General features: G+C 38.1%; 1 long non-coding RNA gene across 1 annotated transcript; it reads left to right on the top strand.

The window, feature by feature from the left end:
- Positions 1–8,597: 8,597 nt before the first annotated feature.
- On the top strand, positions 8,598–11,690 carry LOC110795570 (uncharacterized). Its single transcript, XR_002535329.2, has 3 exons — positions 8,598–9,186; positions 10,505–10,588; positions 11,018–11,690. It is a non-coding gene; the product is annotated as an uncharacterized lncRNA (long non-coding RNA).
- The last annotated feature ends 389 nt before the right edge of the window (positions 11,691–12,079 follow it).

Genomic DNA, 12,079 nt, shown 5'->3' with positions numbered 1-12,079 from the left:
TATATAAGAGAACTTACTCAAAGAATTACTTAGTCATAACCATAATACATGTAATAACCGGGGCCCAAAAACTAGTTTAAATTTACGGATATTTCATGAAATGCCCTCGAGTTTTTCCATAATTCACCAAACGCCCATCAAGTTTCAATAATTCATAAAATACCCCTCACAATTCGTACAAATACCCAACATACCCTTACTAATAACGGACCGTTAGTCTTCCGTTAGCCAAGTTTTCAATTCACTCAAATGCCCCTATTCTGAAACTTATTTCACCAAATGCCCCTATTGTGAAACTTATTTCACCAAATGCCCCAAACTTAACTATAGCTATTTTGATGTTTCAGCGACTAGTTTTTGTGTTTGAAAGGTAGCTGTTGGTCACGGTTGACTATAAAAGCCCCTTTGCTGAATGGTTCTTGTAAGTTAGATGTTATTTTGATTTGCTTTGCTAATTTCATAAGATTTTTGTCATGAGTTTTCTTTCAAAATCATCATCTACACCCAATGAGTCCTCATATATTAGAGTACCTACCAAATTTTGTTATTGTGCTAGGAAATTTGTCATTCGAAGCTCTGATACAACACTCAATCCACAAAGGTTGTACTACAAGTGTGATCCTTGAAACAATCTGAGATGGTGAAAGGGAGTAGTTGAGCAAAAAAACAAGGGGCAACAACACGAAGGACAATGCGGGGGAAGCTTAGACGAAGGAGAAAGTATTGAAAACAGGCGAAACAGTAAGATGCAAGAAGAATTGAAGCAAATGAAGAAGAAGCTAAAACAACAACAAAAAGTAGTCAAAGTTGTAATACAAATGGGGATATTGATGTTTGTAATTTTACTGTTTGTAATCATGAAGTAAACACAAGTAATGAGAAACAAATTCACATTTCATAAATAATTGATGTTGCATAATCTGCACAAAATACCAAACTGGGAAGCATTTCTGTTTTTAGCTTCACTTACAAAACATCTTTGCACCAACTACATTTAATGTTATTTTGTACTCAATGAATATGTGCAAGATCAAAACAGATGTGCAAAAAACTACCCCAAAAAGCATTAGCAGCTATCCAGAAGAGCTTGTGGAACACCACTTCAACCTCCATTCCTACCACAATAACAAAATTTGTTAGGTACCCTAATATATGTGGACTCATTGGGTGTGGAAGATGATTTTGAAAGAAAACTCATGACACAAATCTTATGAAATTAGCAAAGTAAAGTAAAATAACATCTAAAATACAAGAACCATTCAGCAAAGGGGTTTTTATAGCCAACCATGACCAAGAACCACTTTTCAAACACAAAAACTAGCCGCCGGAACATCAGAATAGCTATATTTAAATTTGGGGCATTTGGTGAAATAAGTTTCCTAATAGGGGCATTTGGTGAAATAAGTTTCAGAATAGGGGCATTTGGGTGAATTGGAAACTTGGCTAACGGCGGACTAACGGCCCGTTATTAGTAAGGGTATGTTGGGTATTTGTACGAATTGTGAGGGGTATTTTATGAATTATTGAAACTTGATGGGCGTTTGGTGAATTATGGCAAAACTCGAGGGCATTTCATGAAATTTCCGTTAAATTTAATATTATGATTCAGTTTGTACAGTTTACGTCTAATGAGTTTAATTCATACTACGTATTCATTTAGTCTAAAAGCCTGTTTAAATGCCCTTATGTATTGTGCAATAACATCTAGCTTAGGGCCTTAGAGACGTAATTTCACAAGGCGGGATGTAATTCAACAAGTATGAAATTACAATATTTCAGGTCCGGGCCGTCCGGCCATATATCATGGTATACTAATACAATTCAATTAGTTGTGTTTATACTTAAACATTGGTTTTTGCTCATTTACTAATTTTTCCTCCACGGCATCTTCGCTCAAACGAGTAAAAACGTGTTAGTCCTAGTTGTGCCTATAGCTTACAAGAAACAATCAGCTGATCGAGTCCGTACATAACGAGATTTGAGTCTATCTTTTAAAAAAATATAATAAATTATACTCCGGATAGAATTACTCATATAGAATTATTTTTGTTAATGTTTTGTTGCAGCAAACACTATAGCACGAGAATCAATGTAGAAATGACCGATCATCAAATAAAGGCAGGGAGCAGCTAAAACTATCCTCTTTTTTTTTAATAATATTGTATAGTTGCTGATTAATTAAACGAATTCATGCATAGAAGTATTTAAGCTAAACAATTCTGCAATCCTGAGGTTGCTTGCTGCTTTGATTGTTGGTCCATACATATCTCTCTATTATAATCTTCATTCAGCCAATTGTTACTTAGTTACACCATGCACAAGTATACATCTATCATAATGTTATCTTGAAATTCATGTCATCTTTAAAAATTATTAATTACACTCCTTCAATATAAGAATCATTTTCCACATAAATAGACCAATGGACCATCCACATCATTATGTTAAATTTATTGATATTGTTTTTTTTACATTGAAAAAAGATACAGGAAAAGATAAAGACACACTCATTAACTATCGGGCCTAACACCAAATAGTGAAAAGAATTGCAATTCCTCCTAATGTGGCCTAAGACACTTGTCCACCGTGGATCAATTAGAGCACAACACGTGGCACCAACCATTCCAGCTGGCATGAATTATACATAGAACAAAGACCATGCAATTAAAAAACCCAAATGCGATACTAAAGGCCCAACAAATAAGAGGCCCACTAAGTCCTCTATCAAAATACCTAGTAAGGACACATGTCCTTATCTCAAGAATTAACCAATCAGATAAGCTAGGTTTTGAGAACAAATCTCAAAACCCTAGCCTTATAAAAAGTCCAAATCCCAAGATAAAAGTCTCACATGCCTTAATTATTATGCTATGTCTTCTCTCTAAAAATTCTTTCTCTCTCCAACAAATACTTACTTAGGCATTAGAGGGACTATATCCTTACAGGAATATTCTTGTTTTGCATGTTGTAAGAAGATCGTGCTAGCGCATACGTGATACCTCCGTGGAAAGGGCGACACATCAGCATCAATAAAAGTTCCCACATCATTTGACGTCGTCTGTGAGGAGGTATAGTATCATGGTAGATTTCTAGTCTGCAACAGAAGGTGCGATGTGGAAAGAGGATCGTGTAGCTGCAATACCTATTGACGCAGGGGTAAGCCAACCTGCTTCAGTAAGATCACTACAACATATGCGACACAACCTTCGCCAAGACATCACTGCAGAATGGCAGGCGCAGTTACAACATACCCTCCGAGAAGAAATAATGCAATCTTTTAACGAAGCTGGCCTAGAGACGGGACGAGTGGAGCGAAGTGCGCTAGAATCCAATATTAGGGAAGACAAAGAGGAGCCATCTCTCAATCCTACCGTAAGAGATCTGGTGCCGGATGAGATACAGAATTGATGCTTATGTTGGGCCCCTCGCTTGAATTTCCCAATTACCATGTGAAAGAACGACACCTAGAAAGTCATGGATGACGGCACAAATCGTTACATCATATCCAGCATGGTGCCCTGCCCATAACAATGGGGCACACATCTCCCTTCTACACTGATATAATGTCTGCACCGAAAGAGCCCAAAGTGAAAGCCCCAACAATAGACGCCTACGATGGTACTACTGACCCTGACATGCATTTGGTGGCATACCGGCATCACATGTATGTGCAAGGGACAAATGTGGCCACATGGTGAAAATATTTTCCAGCTTCATTGAGGGGAGTCATGTCCAAATGGTTTTAAAGACTACCGATTGGGTCCATAACCTCCTTCAGGGAATTATAAATCATCTTCTCCTCTCGATTCATGGCTCGCATGGAGGAGAAAAAGACGAGTATGCATTTAGAACGCATGCAACAAGGGCACGAGGAGTCATTGAGAAGCTATGTAAAGCGCTTCAACCTCGAAGCCAGCCAAATCCCAGATTTGGCAGACGAAGTAGCATTTGATAACTTTGTGCACGGATTGAAAAATGGATCTTTTAAATTTTATTTGGTTGAAAAAAGTGTGAGGACAATGGTAGATGTGTTGGACAAAGCTAAAGCGTTCATACATGCCACAGAAATATGTAGCGTATGTGAGGGGGGGTCGGAAAAGATGGGTTTAGGGCCTTTTCTTACTTCTTCCCTCGCGGATGTGTGGCAAGCAATATTAAGTAAAATCAGACTAACTGTGGACAATTAGCCTATTTTTACTAGTTTATGGAGTTGCCATTCAGTTTTACAAAACTGGTAGAACTCGGTTGTTGTGATATGTGAGTACAAGCTTGTAAGACCCATGCTCAACGTTTTTTACCACAACGGCCTTATGTTCCCTTGTGATTCCTGGTGTGGAATCGCTCAACATACATCCAGCGGAATAGAGATTGAGGGTTCGGGGAATATTTACTAATACGGGGAGTGCCACACATTATTATCCCATGAAGCGGTCCTTACTAGTCCAATATAACGAAGACGGGGAATGCGTTACACTATATTACTGAAGGAAATAATGCCCTTGGTCCAAGTTTTCATTTATGCATTTAATGCTAAGTCTAACAAATGCGGTTCATTATTAATTAAACAAGTTAATAATTCAGTGAAATCAAGTGAACTGAATGCCTAGCTAGAGGCCGCTTCAGTTCAAGTGGAATTAATAATATTAATCCACAACTTACTCTTGACTGAACCCGTAGAGTCACACAAATAGTACGTGCACGGATCAAGTATTTAAGTGAATATATTTTTCATTAAAGCACCCTATTTATGATCATTCGGATATGACGGATCTCGGTTCCAGTGGAAGCTGAAATCGTCAAAAGGCAAAGTAAAGAATATTCAGGAAATGAAGATGTTGCCGGAAACGGAAATATGGTTCATGACGAAAATATAAATATTATCCAAGTCGTAGATGTTGTCGGAAACGGAAACATGGTTCGTATCGGAATCGGAAATAGAAATACTGCCGGAATCAAAAATATTGCCGGAAACGGAAATATTACCGGAATGGAAAATATTGTCGGAATAGGAAATTATTACCGGAATCGGAAATATTAACGGAAACTTAAATATGTGTTCGAAAGGAAATAAATTCCGGAATCGGAAAACGAATCGAAAGCACGACGAGTGATAAGCCGAGAAGGGAGCCGGCCCATCACTCAACGAGCAAAGGCCGCACGCACATCGCTAGGCACAAGGCCCAGCGCCAATGCCAAGGACAAAGGCCCGGCGCCAATGCCAAGGACAAAGGCCCAGCTAGGCGTGGGCTTTGTGTTATGGGCCAATGACAAGCTTCGTGCAATGGGCCACGACAAGCAGCAACGAGCAGTAGGCCGAAGGCCACAACGAGGCTCTCTTGGGCCTGGCCAGGCGCGCACGCCAGTGGACCTTCGTGGCTGCGTTGGTGGCGTTCATCTTGTGCACCAAGTCTTGTACGACTACTTAGGTGCCAAGTAACATAGACCTAAAGTATATTTTTCCTGCTTCTACTAGAATTAGATAGTTAGGATAAGATTCAAACACTAGGTGTTTTATTAATCCCATAATTATAATTAAATTGTAATCCTGATAGGATTAGTAATTGGTTCCCTAGTAGAACTCTATGTCTCTTTTTCCTACTCCATAAATATGTGATTTGTATTCAAAATTTATAATACCCATACAATATACTTTACATAGATTGTGTTCAAGGGAGAACATAATTCATAGCCTAACCCCGCGAGTGCATAAAACCTTAATAAATATCCTAGTTGGTTGAACCTAAAGAGGATCTGAACGTGATGTGGACTATCTACGGAGGGGCGACGATTGGAGCTCTAAAACTCGTTCTTGTTCGGTTTGGGAGCAGCTATGGAAGGCACACATCACATTGTATGTACCCTAAATTATGCTAATTGACAATGTGGCAATTAATTTGGATTACTGGCTTTATGGTTTTTCCGCATGAATATATTGTTTATATTGTTCATAACCTAACAATTACTTATCTGAGTTGCTTTTATTGCACAAGTATTAACTAACAATCGCCAAGAGGTGATTGAGATTGATTTAAAGTACCTAACAATAATCCGGATTGTCCAAAGAATATCTTATTAGGCGTTATAAATAATCAGATTAAGTTTGACAGATTTAGAATGATGATTAAAGAAATAAATCAGATTATGACACTTTACAATATAGTTTTGTCTATATTGAGGCTCTCATAAACTAACCACTTGGCTTTGCTCGCTTTCCTTTTATTCAACGAACGTTCCTCGACTTGACTAGACTCTTTGACAGGATCCGGGCTTAATTCGGGCGCTTATACGTGAAAGAAATAATGCACTTGGTCCAAGTTTCCATTTAATGCATTTAATGCTATGTCTAATAAATGCGGTTCAGTATTAATTAACAAGTTAATAATTCAGTGAGATCAAGTAATTTGAATGCCTAGCTAGAGGCTGCTTCAGTTCAAGTGGAATTAATAATATTAATCCACAGCTTGCTCTTGACTGAACCCGTAGGGTCACACAAATAGTGCGTGAACGCATCAAGTATTTAAGTGAATATAATATTCATCAAGTACTCTATTTATGTCATTCGGAAATGATGGATCTTGGTTCCAGTGGGAGCTAAAATCATCAAAAGAAAACGAAAGAATATCTGTTGGAAATGAAGATATTATCAGAAACGGAAATATGGTTCATGACGGAAATATAAATATTATTAAAGTTGAAGATATTGCCGGGAACGGAAATATGGTTCGTATTGGAAATTATTAACTGAAATAGAAATATTACCGGAATCGGAAATATTGTCGGAAACGGAAATATTATCGGAATTGAAAACATTCTCGAAATCGGAAACATCGTCGGAATCGGAAATATTATCGGAAAGGTAAATATTGTTCGAATCGAAAATAAATTTCGGGATCGAAAAACGAATCGGAAGCATGACGAGCGACAGACCGGCAAGCGAGCCAGCCAATCGCTCGACGAGCAAGGCCCGCAAGCTCGATAAGCCAGTGCCAGGCAAAAGGCCCAACGCCAGGCACAAGGCCCAGCGTGGCCTGCGAGCCAAGGCAGCATTGGCTGCGAGCAAAGGCAACATACACGCCAAGGCTTCGTGGGCGCCAAGGCTGCGTGGGCGCCAAGGCTAGCCTTGCGCAACAAGGCCCAAACCCACACGCATGTCATCAACTTAGGCGCCAAGATTACTTGGGCCGTAAGTTGTTCGTTTTCCTAAATCCTACATAATTAGAATTCTAGGATGAATCTAATACTTAATTAGTGTTTGATTATTCCTAGAATACTAAGTGGTTGTGTTTAACTAGAATCCTAATGAGTTTAGTTAATCGACTCCTAGTAGGAATAAACTTCTCTATTTCCACCCTATAAATATGAGGTTAATGATCACATATTTAACAACTTTGATAAGACATTAAATTCAATAGAGTTTAATATTTGCCTATCACATATTGTGAGTTCCCAAACCTTAGATAATATCCTAGTTGGTTGAACCTAAGGCGAATCCGAACGTGTTGTGGACTATCTACGGAGGGGAGACATTTGGAGCTCTTTACTTGTTCTTGTTCGGTTCAGGATCGTATTAAGATCCCACCACTCAAAATTTTTATCGAGGTAGGATCGTAAGATCCTACACACATTAAGATCCTACCTAAGATCCGGATCGGTGGCGTGTTTTTGGATCGTAGAATCATAAGATCCTAATCGGGAGTTTAACAACCATGCTAACAGTGGTATCACGAGCCTCTAATTAATTCCATAATTAATTATACTTAACATGGATTAAATTTTATAAATTTGCAAAGAATTAAAGGGGTGAATTAATTTAGTTTAAGTAATTGCAAATTCATGCGATGATTTAATTATATGTTCGCAGGTAATTTTGTCAATAATGGTCGGAATCTTATGTTTTTATAGTGCATTTAGCATGTAAACGACGTTTTAAAATTTTGACAAAAATTCTCTTTTTCGCACTACTACAAAATAGGGAATAGAGAATGCTAAATAGAGAATCGTTAAGTTTGCTAAACGTTGTTTAGGAGTATAGAGAACGCATTTCTCTCATAACATTTGTGTGAAGAAAAGAATAGAGAACGGTTACCTTACCTAACTGTCTTGTATTCTTTCCATATCAAAAATAATTAATTAAATTCAAAATACTTAATAGAATAGAAAGTTGTGTCCAATGTAAGCGTCTAATATTCTTTTACAAATACAAATACGACTACAAAAATTCCAAATAAAAGTCCAACCAAGGCAAGCTAGAACTCGCTACCATGCAGGATAAGTTCGAGTCATCCTCAACACAAGTCTCGATCACTGGCACCTTGCTCATGTTACGGCTCACGTCACTAGTAGAAAAAATCCATGTTGCTGCCCCCTTGTTGCAGCGTACATGTATTAATACGCTTCAACAATCAGTAGGTCAACGCGGGTCAAACCCTTTAAAGGGTTATTGCAGCGTACAGATTTAATTCCCCCCTGCAAAAGAGTTTGTTGCAGCGTACATTGTAAAAGCCCCTGCAATAACCCGTTACTTTGCAGCGTACAGTGTAAAAGTCCCCTGCAATAGCATGTTAGTAAAAAGAATTCGCTGCAACATTAAGTTTGGTTAATTCAGACCAACATATCATCTCAAAATTCTAGACCAACTTTGAATTTCATAGCAGTCTCACGCTCAACTCCCTTCTTCTTCCCTCAACTTTCCCTGCGTCTCGCAAGTCGCCGGTGGTTCTCGCCTCCTTGCCAGTCTCCGGTGGTCTCTTTCCTCGCCTCCGATCCTCGTCTCCTCGCCGGTGGGTCTTTTTTCACCTTAAAAATTTCAGCCCGCGCGCACGGTAGACCTGGCCCTTCTTCTTCGATCTTCCTTCAGCTCTACCGGAAACACCGCAGACCTTGCCCCTTCTTCTTCTCCGATCTTCCTCGCTGGCCCCCTTCTTCTTCCCTCTGTGTTTTTTCTCTCTCCTCTGCTTCTCAGAAAATTAGGGTTTGTGAATTGAATTTGGGGATTTGGGAGTTAGGGAGTTAGGGATTTTCGTATCGGCGGCAGAGCACCACTCCACAACAGCGGCGTAAGTGACGGCCCGACAAACTGCAGTAGTGGTCGACACATCCGAACCTGCTTCGTGAGTTGAGGATAACAATCTTTGATACCCGAAGATTGAACTCCATGATTATGAGCCTCTCGCGTTTCCTCCGCTGGTAATTAATTTCGTTCTTGAATTAGTGTTACTTTACTTTAATTCTTATTCAATTTGTTGATTAATCAACTTTATTAGTTTGATTTGATTTGATGCCTCGTTGCATAATATGAAGATCTATAGTTTCTATGAAAAATTGATGTGATGTTGTATTGAATTAGTCGCTTGCTGATGCATCTGTATTTGCTAAAGTTGTTGGGGGGGGGGGGGGTGTTCTTGCTAATGTTGCTGTCGGAATATCGCGATTAGGAGGGTCAATTTTGCCTGTTTCTTTGATCTTTCACTTTCATAATTCCATTATTTCTAAATTTTGTTTTTCAAATTGTTTGGTAATTTTCGAATTAAATTCTGTAATTCACCATGTATAGGCTAAAAAGCGAGCCTTGCTTAGAATATTTGACAAGCATATAAATGCACTTAGGTTGGATGAGAATGATTTATTGCTCATAGGTTGGATGAGAAGATTTATTTCTAATAGGTTGGATGGATCATTGACACATTGCTTTTTGAACCTATTTGATCAATAGATTGAGGAGGATGTATTCTGAAATTACAGTCCATAAATTTCAGTTCATCTATGATCGTTGTCAATAATGGAATGACAATAAACCTTATATCAAGAACCAGTTGTTTCTCAAACAAGAAAACACACTACCTCCGTAGCATTCTAGCTTGGACAGACTCCATCTTCCTTTTAACCTTTAGTCAGACTCAGATCAGTCAGTTCCTCTACAAGCAATGTCTAAAACTAGGCAGCTAATTTACATGTTGGTGTTGTAAATATTTTCAGCAGAAGCCCCAGGCTCTGTCATTGCGATTGTACGTAGTATCTATTTTGGAACCTTTATCTGATTATCTAGTCTTTCCACCGGATATACATGTTCAGTTAGTAAAGGTCGAGATTGATGTCCTGCTCAATGATCTGACTTGCATCAACTATGAAATAGAGGGGACTTAGCCTAGGCGCGCCTTGGGCGCGCTTTTTTAAACTAAGATGCCAGCAAAAATAGACCTAAAAAAATGGTTTTGTCTAGACATGCTCTATGTTTAATACTCAATAGCTTAATCATGTCCTAATATCAGCACAACTTTCTGTTCTTCACCCCTGGTTATTGGTGATTTAGTGCTTGTCTGTCATCATATGTGGTTTTAGTTTTCAGTTTTTTGAGAACTAATAAAGTAATATGGAAACTAGAACTTTTTACTGAGTTATTATTTCGAATTTTGAAGAATTTTTTGGGGTTACAGACTTACAGATTGCCAATGACTATGTTTATTAATCATGTTTGTTGTGTGATTCTTTGATTTCATTTGCCAAGGAGTTTGGATTCTACGTGGTGTCACTTGAGCATTTGGAGCGCATGGAAAACTGTTATGGGTACTCTCCCAGTATTCGTATGTAGGTAATGGTTTTTTCCCCTCCTAAACTAATATGGTATCAAACTTTTAAAGTGTTTTTGGTTGATTTTGATAGTCCCTTCCATGTATGTTTTGAAAAATTGACCATTGGTGTTCAAGTGGATGCTTGGTTTCATCGAATTGGTCATAAAACTTGCAAACTGTTGTGTAAAATAAACAGTCGTGTTCTCCGAAAGTTGAATGTCTGTTATTTGAGATTTGGCATAAGCTGTACTTTTGATTCTAATGGCTTAGTAATGTAAAAGTTATTTATTTCAAATGCTTTAGTCCCAAAACTGAGATTCTATCTAATAGCTTTAGTCCCAAACTGTTGTGTAAATTAGTACCCGTATCCTATCTGATAGCTAGCAAACTTTGTGAATGGACATAAAATGTTTTAAGGTTGCTGCTAGAAAAGAATCCAGATCTTTTAGACGCAGTTGATAATAAGGGATTCAATGTGCTTCACCAATGGACAGAAACAGCACAAGTTTGGCCATTAAACTTTCTTTTAAATGGGGATTTTCCTGCTACAAGGACTAAAGTGTTCAGAGATTTAATCTACTGCATGACAGGTAAGAAAAAGGGTGATAGTTCATTACATATTGCAGCAAGGTCTAAGAATGGTGCTGATATTGTTCGAGTGCTTATACATGGTTACCAGCAAGAAGCAGGGGAAACGCCAGAGCCACAATATGATTGCCCTCCTTGGAAAACAAAGAACAAAAATGGGGATACACCATTACACACCGCTCTATCTCTGCTTAATTGAAATTTATCTCTGTGATGGATATTTCCTTGAATCATTTGCATCTTTAAATTTATACGCAGGCCCGACCCAAATGAAATGGAGGCCCTGTGCTAGTATTGAAATTACAGGAGCAGAATGCCATTAATTATCAGAATATTCAGAAACATAATGATGAGCTTCCCAAATATATATCTGGAGTCACTAGAGATCTGAAGGAATGTGAACTTTCCCGTTTCAAGGTCCACCATTTTGACATGCCTTAATTCGTTTACTTGTGTGTTGGAATCTTATGTACTTGTATTACTATCATTCTGATATATCCTAGTGTTATTTATCTTATAATGAGTTGACTTTAATTTTGCAGTCCATTTTAACTTTCAAGTGACAATTTTCTATTTACTTCTTGAGCTTGTGCAGCACAAAAACTTTACATTAGAGTTCGCCCCTTACCATTCTTTGGCCAAAGGTGTTAGGTTATGATTTGGACCATGTTTTGCTTTTGAATGAATGAAATGTTCAATATCTTTAATGATTGCATGTTCTCACTTATTTCAAAGTTATTAAGTTATGAATGGTTATTTATTGCGAATTCTTTTCAAATGTAGTAATCAAATGGCCGCAATCAAAACAACAATCAAATCATCGGAAATTCTGGATGTCGAGTTAAACTTGACTAATTTTCTTGAATGGGAAAGAAAACTTATCGAAGTTTTAAATGTTAACGACATGCGCTATGTTATCGAAC

This window comes from Spinacia oleracea, chromosome 6 (assembly GCF_020520425.1).
Source record: "Spinacia oleracea cultivar Varoflay chromosome 6, BTI_SOV_V1, whole genome shotgun sequence".
NCBI classification, from domain to species: domain Eukaryota; kingdom Viridiplantae; phylum Streptophyta; class Magnoliopsida; order Caryophyllales; family Amaranthaceae; genus Spinacia; species Spinacia oleracea.
Note: the sequence above shows the minus strand (reverse complement) of the source record. Positions and strands in the feature narration are given on the sequence as shown.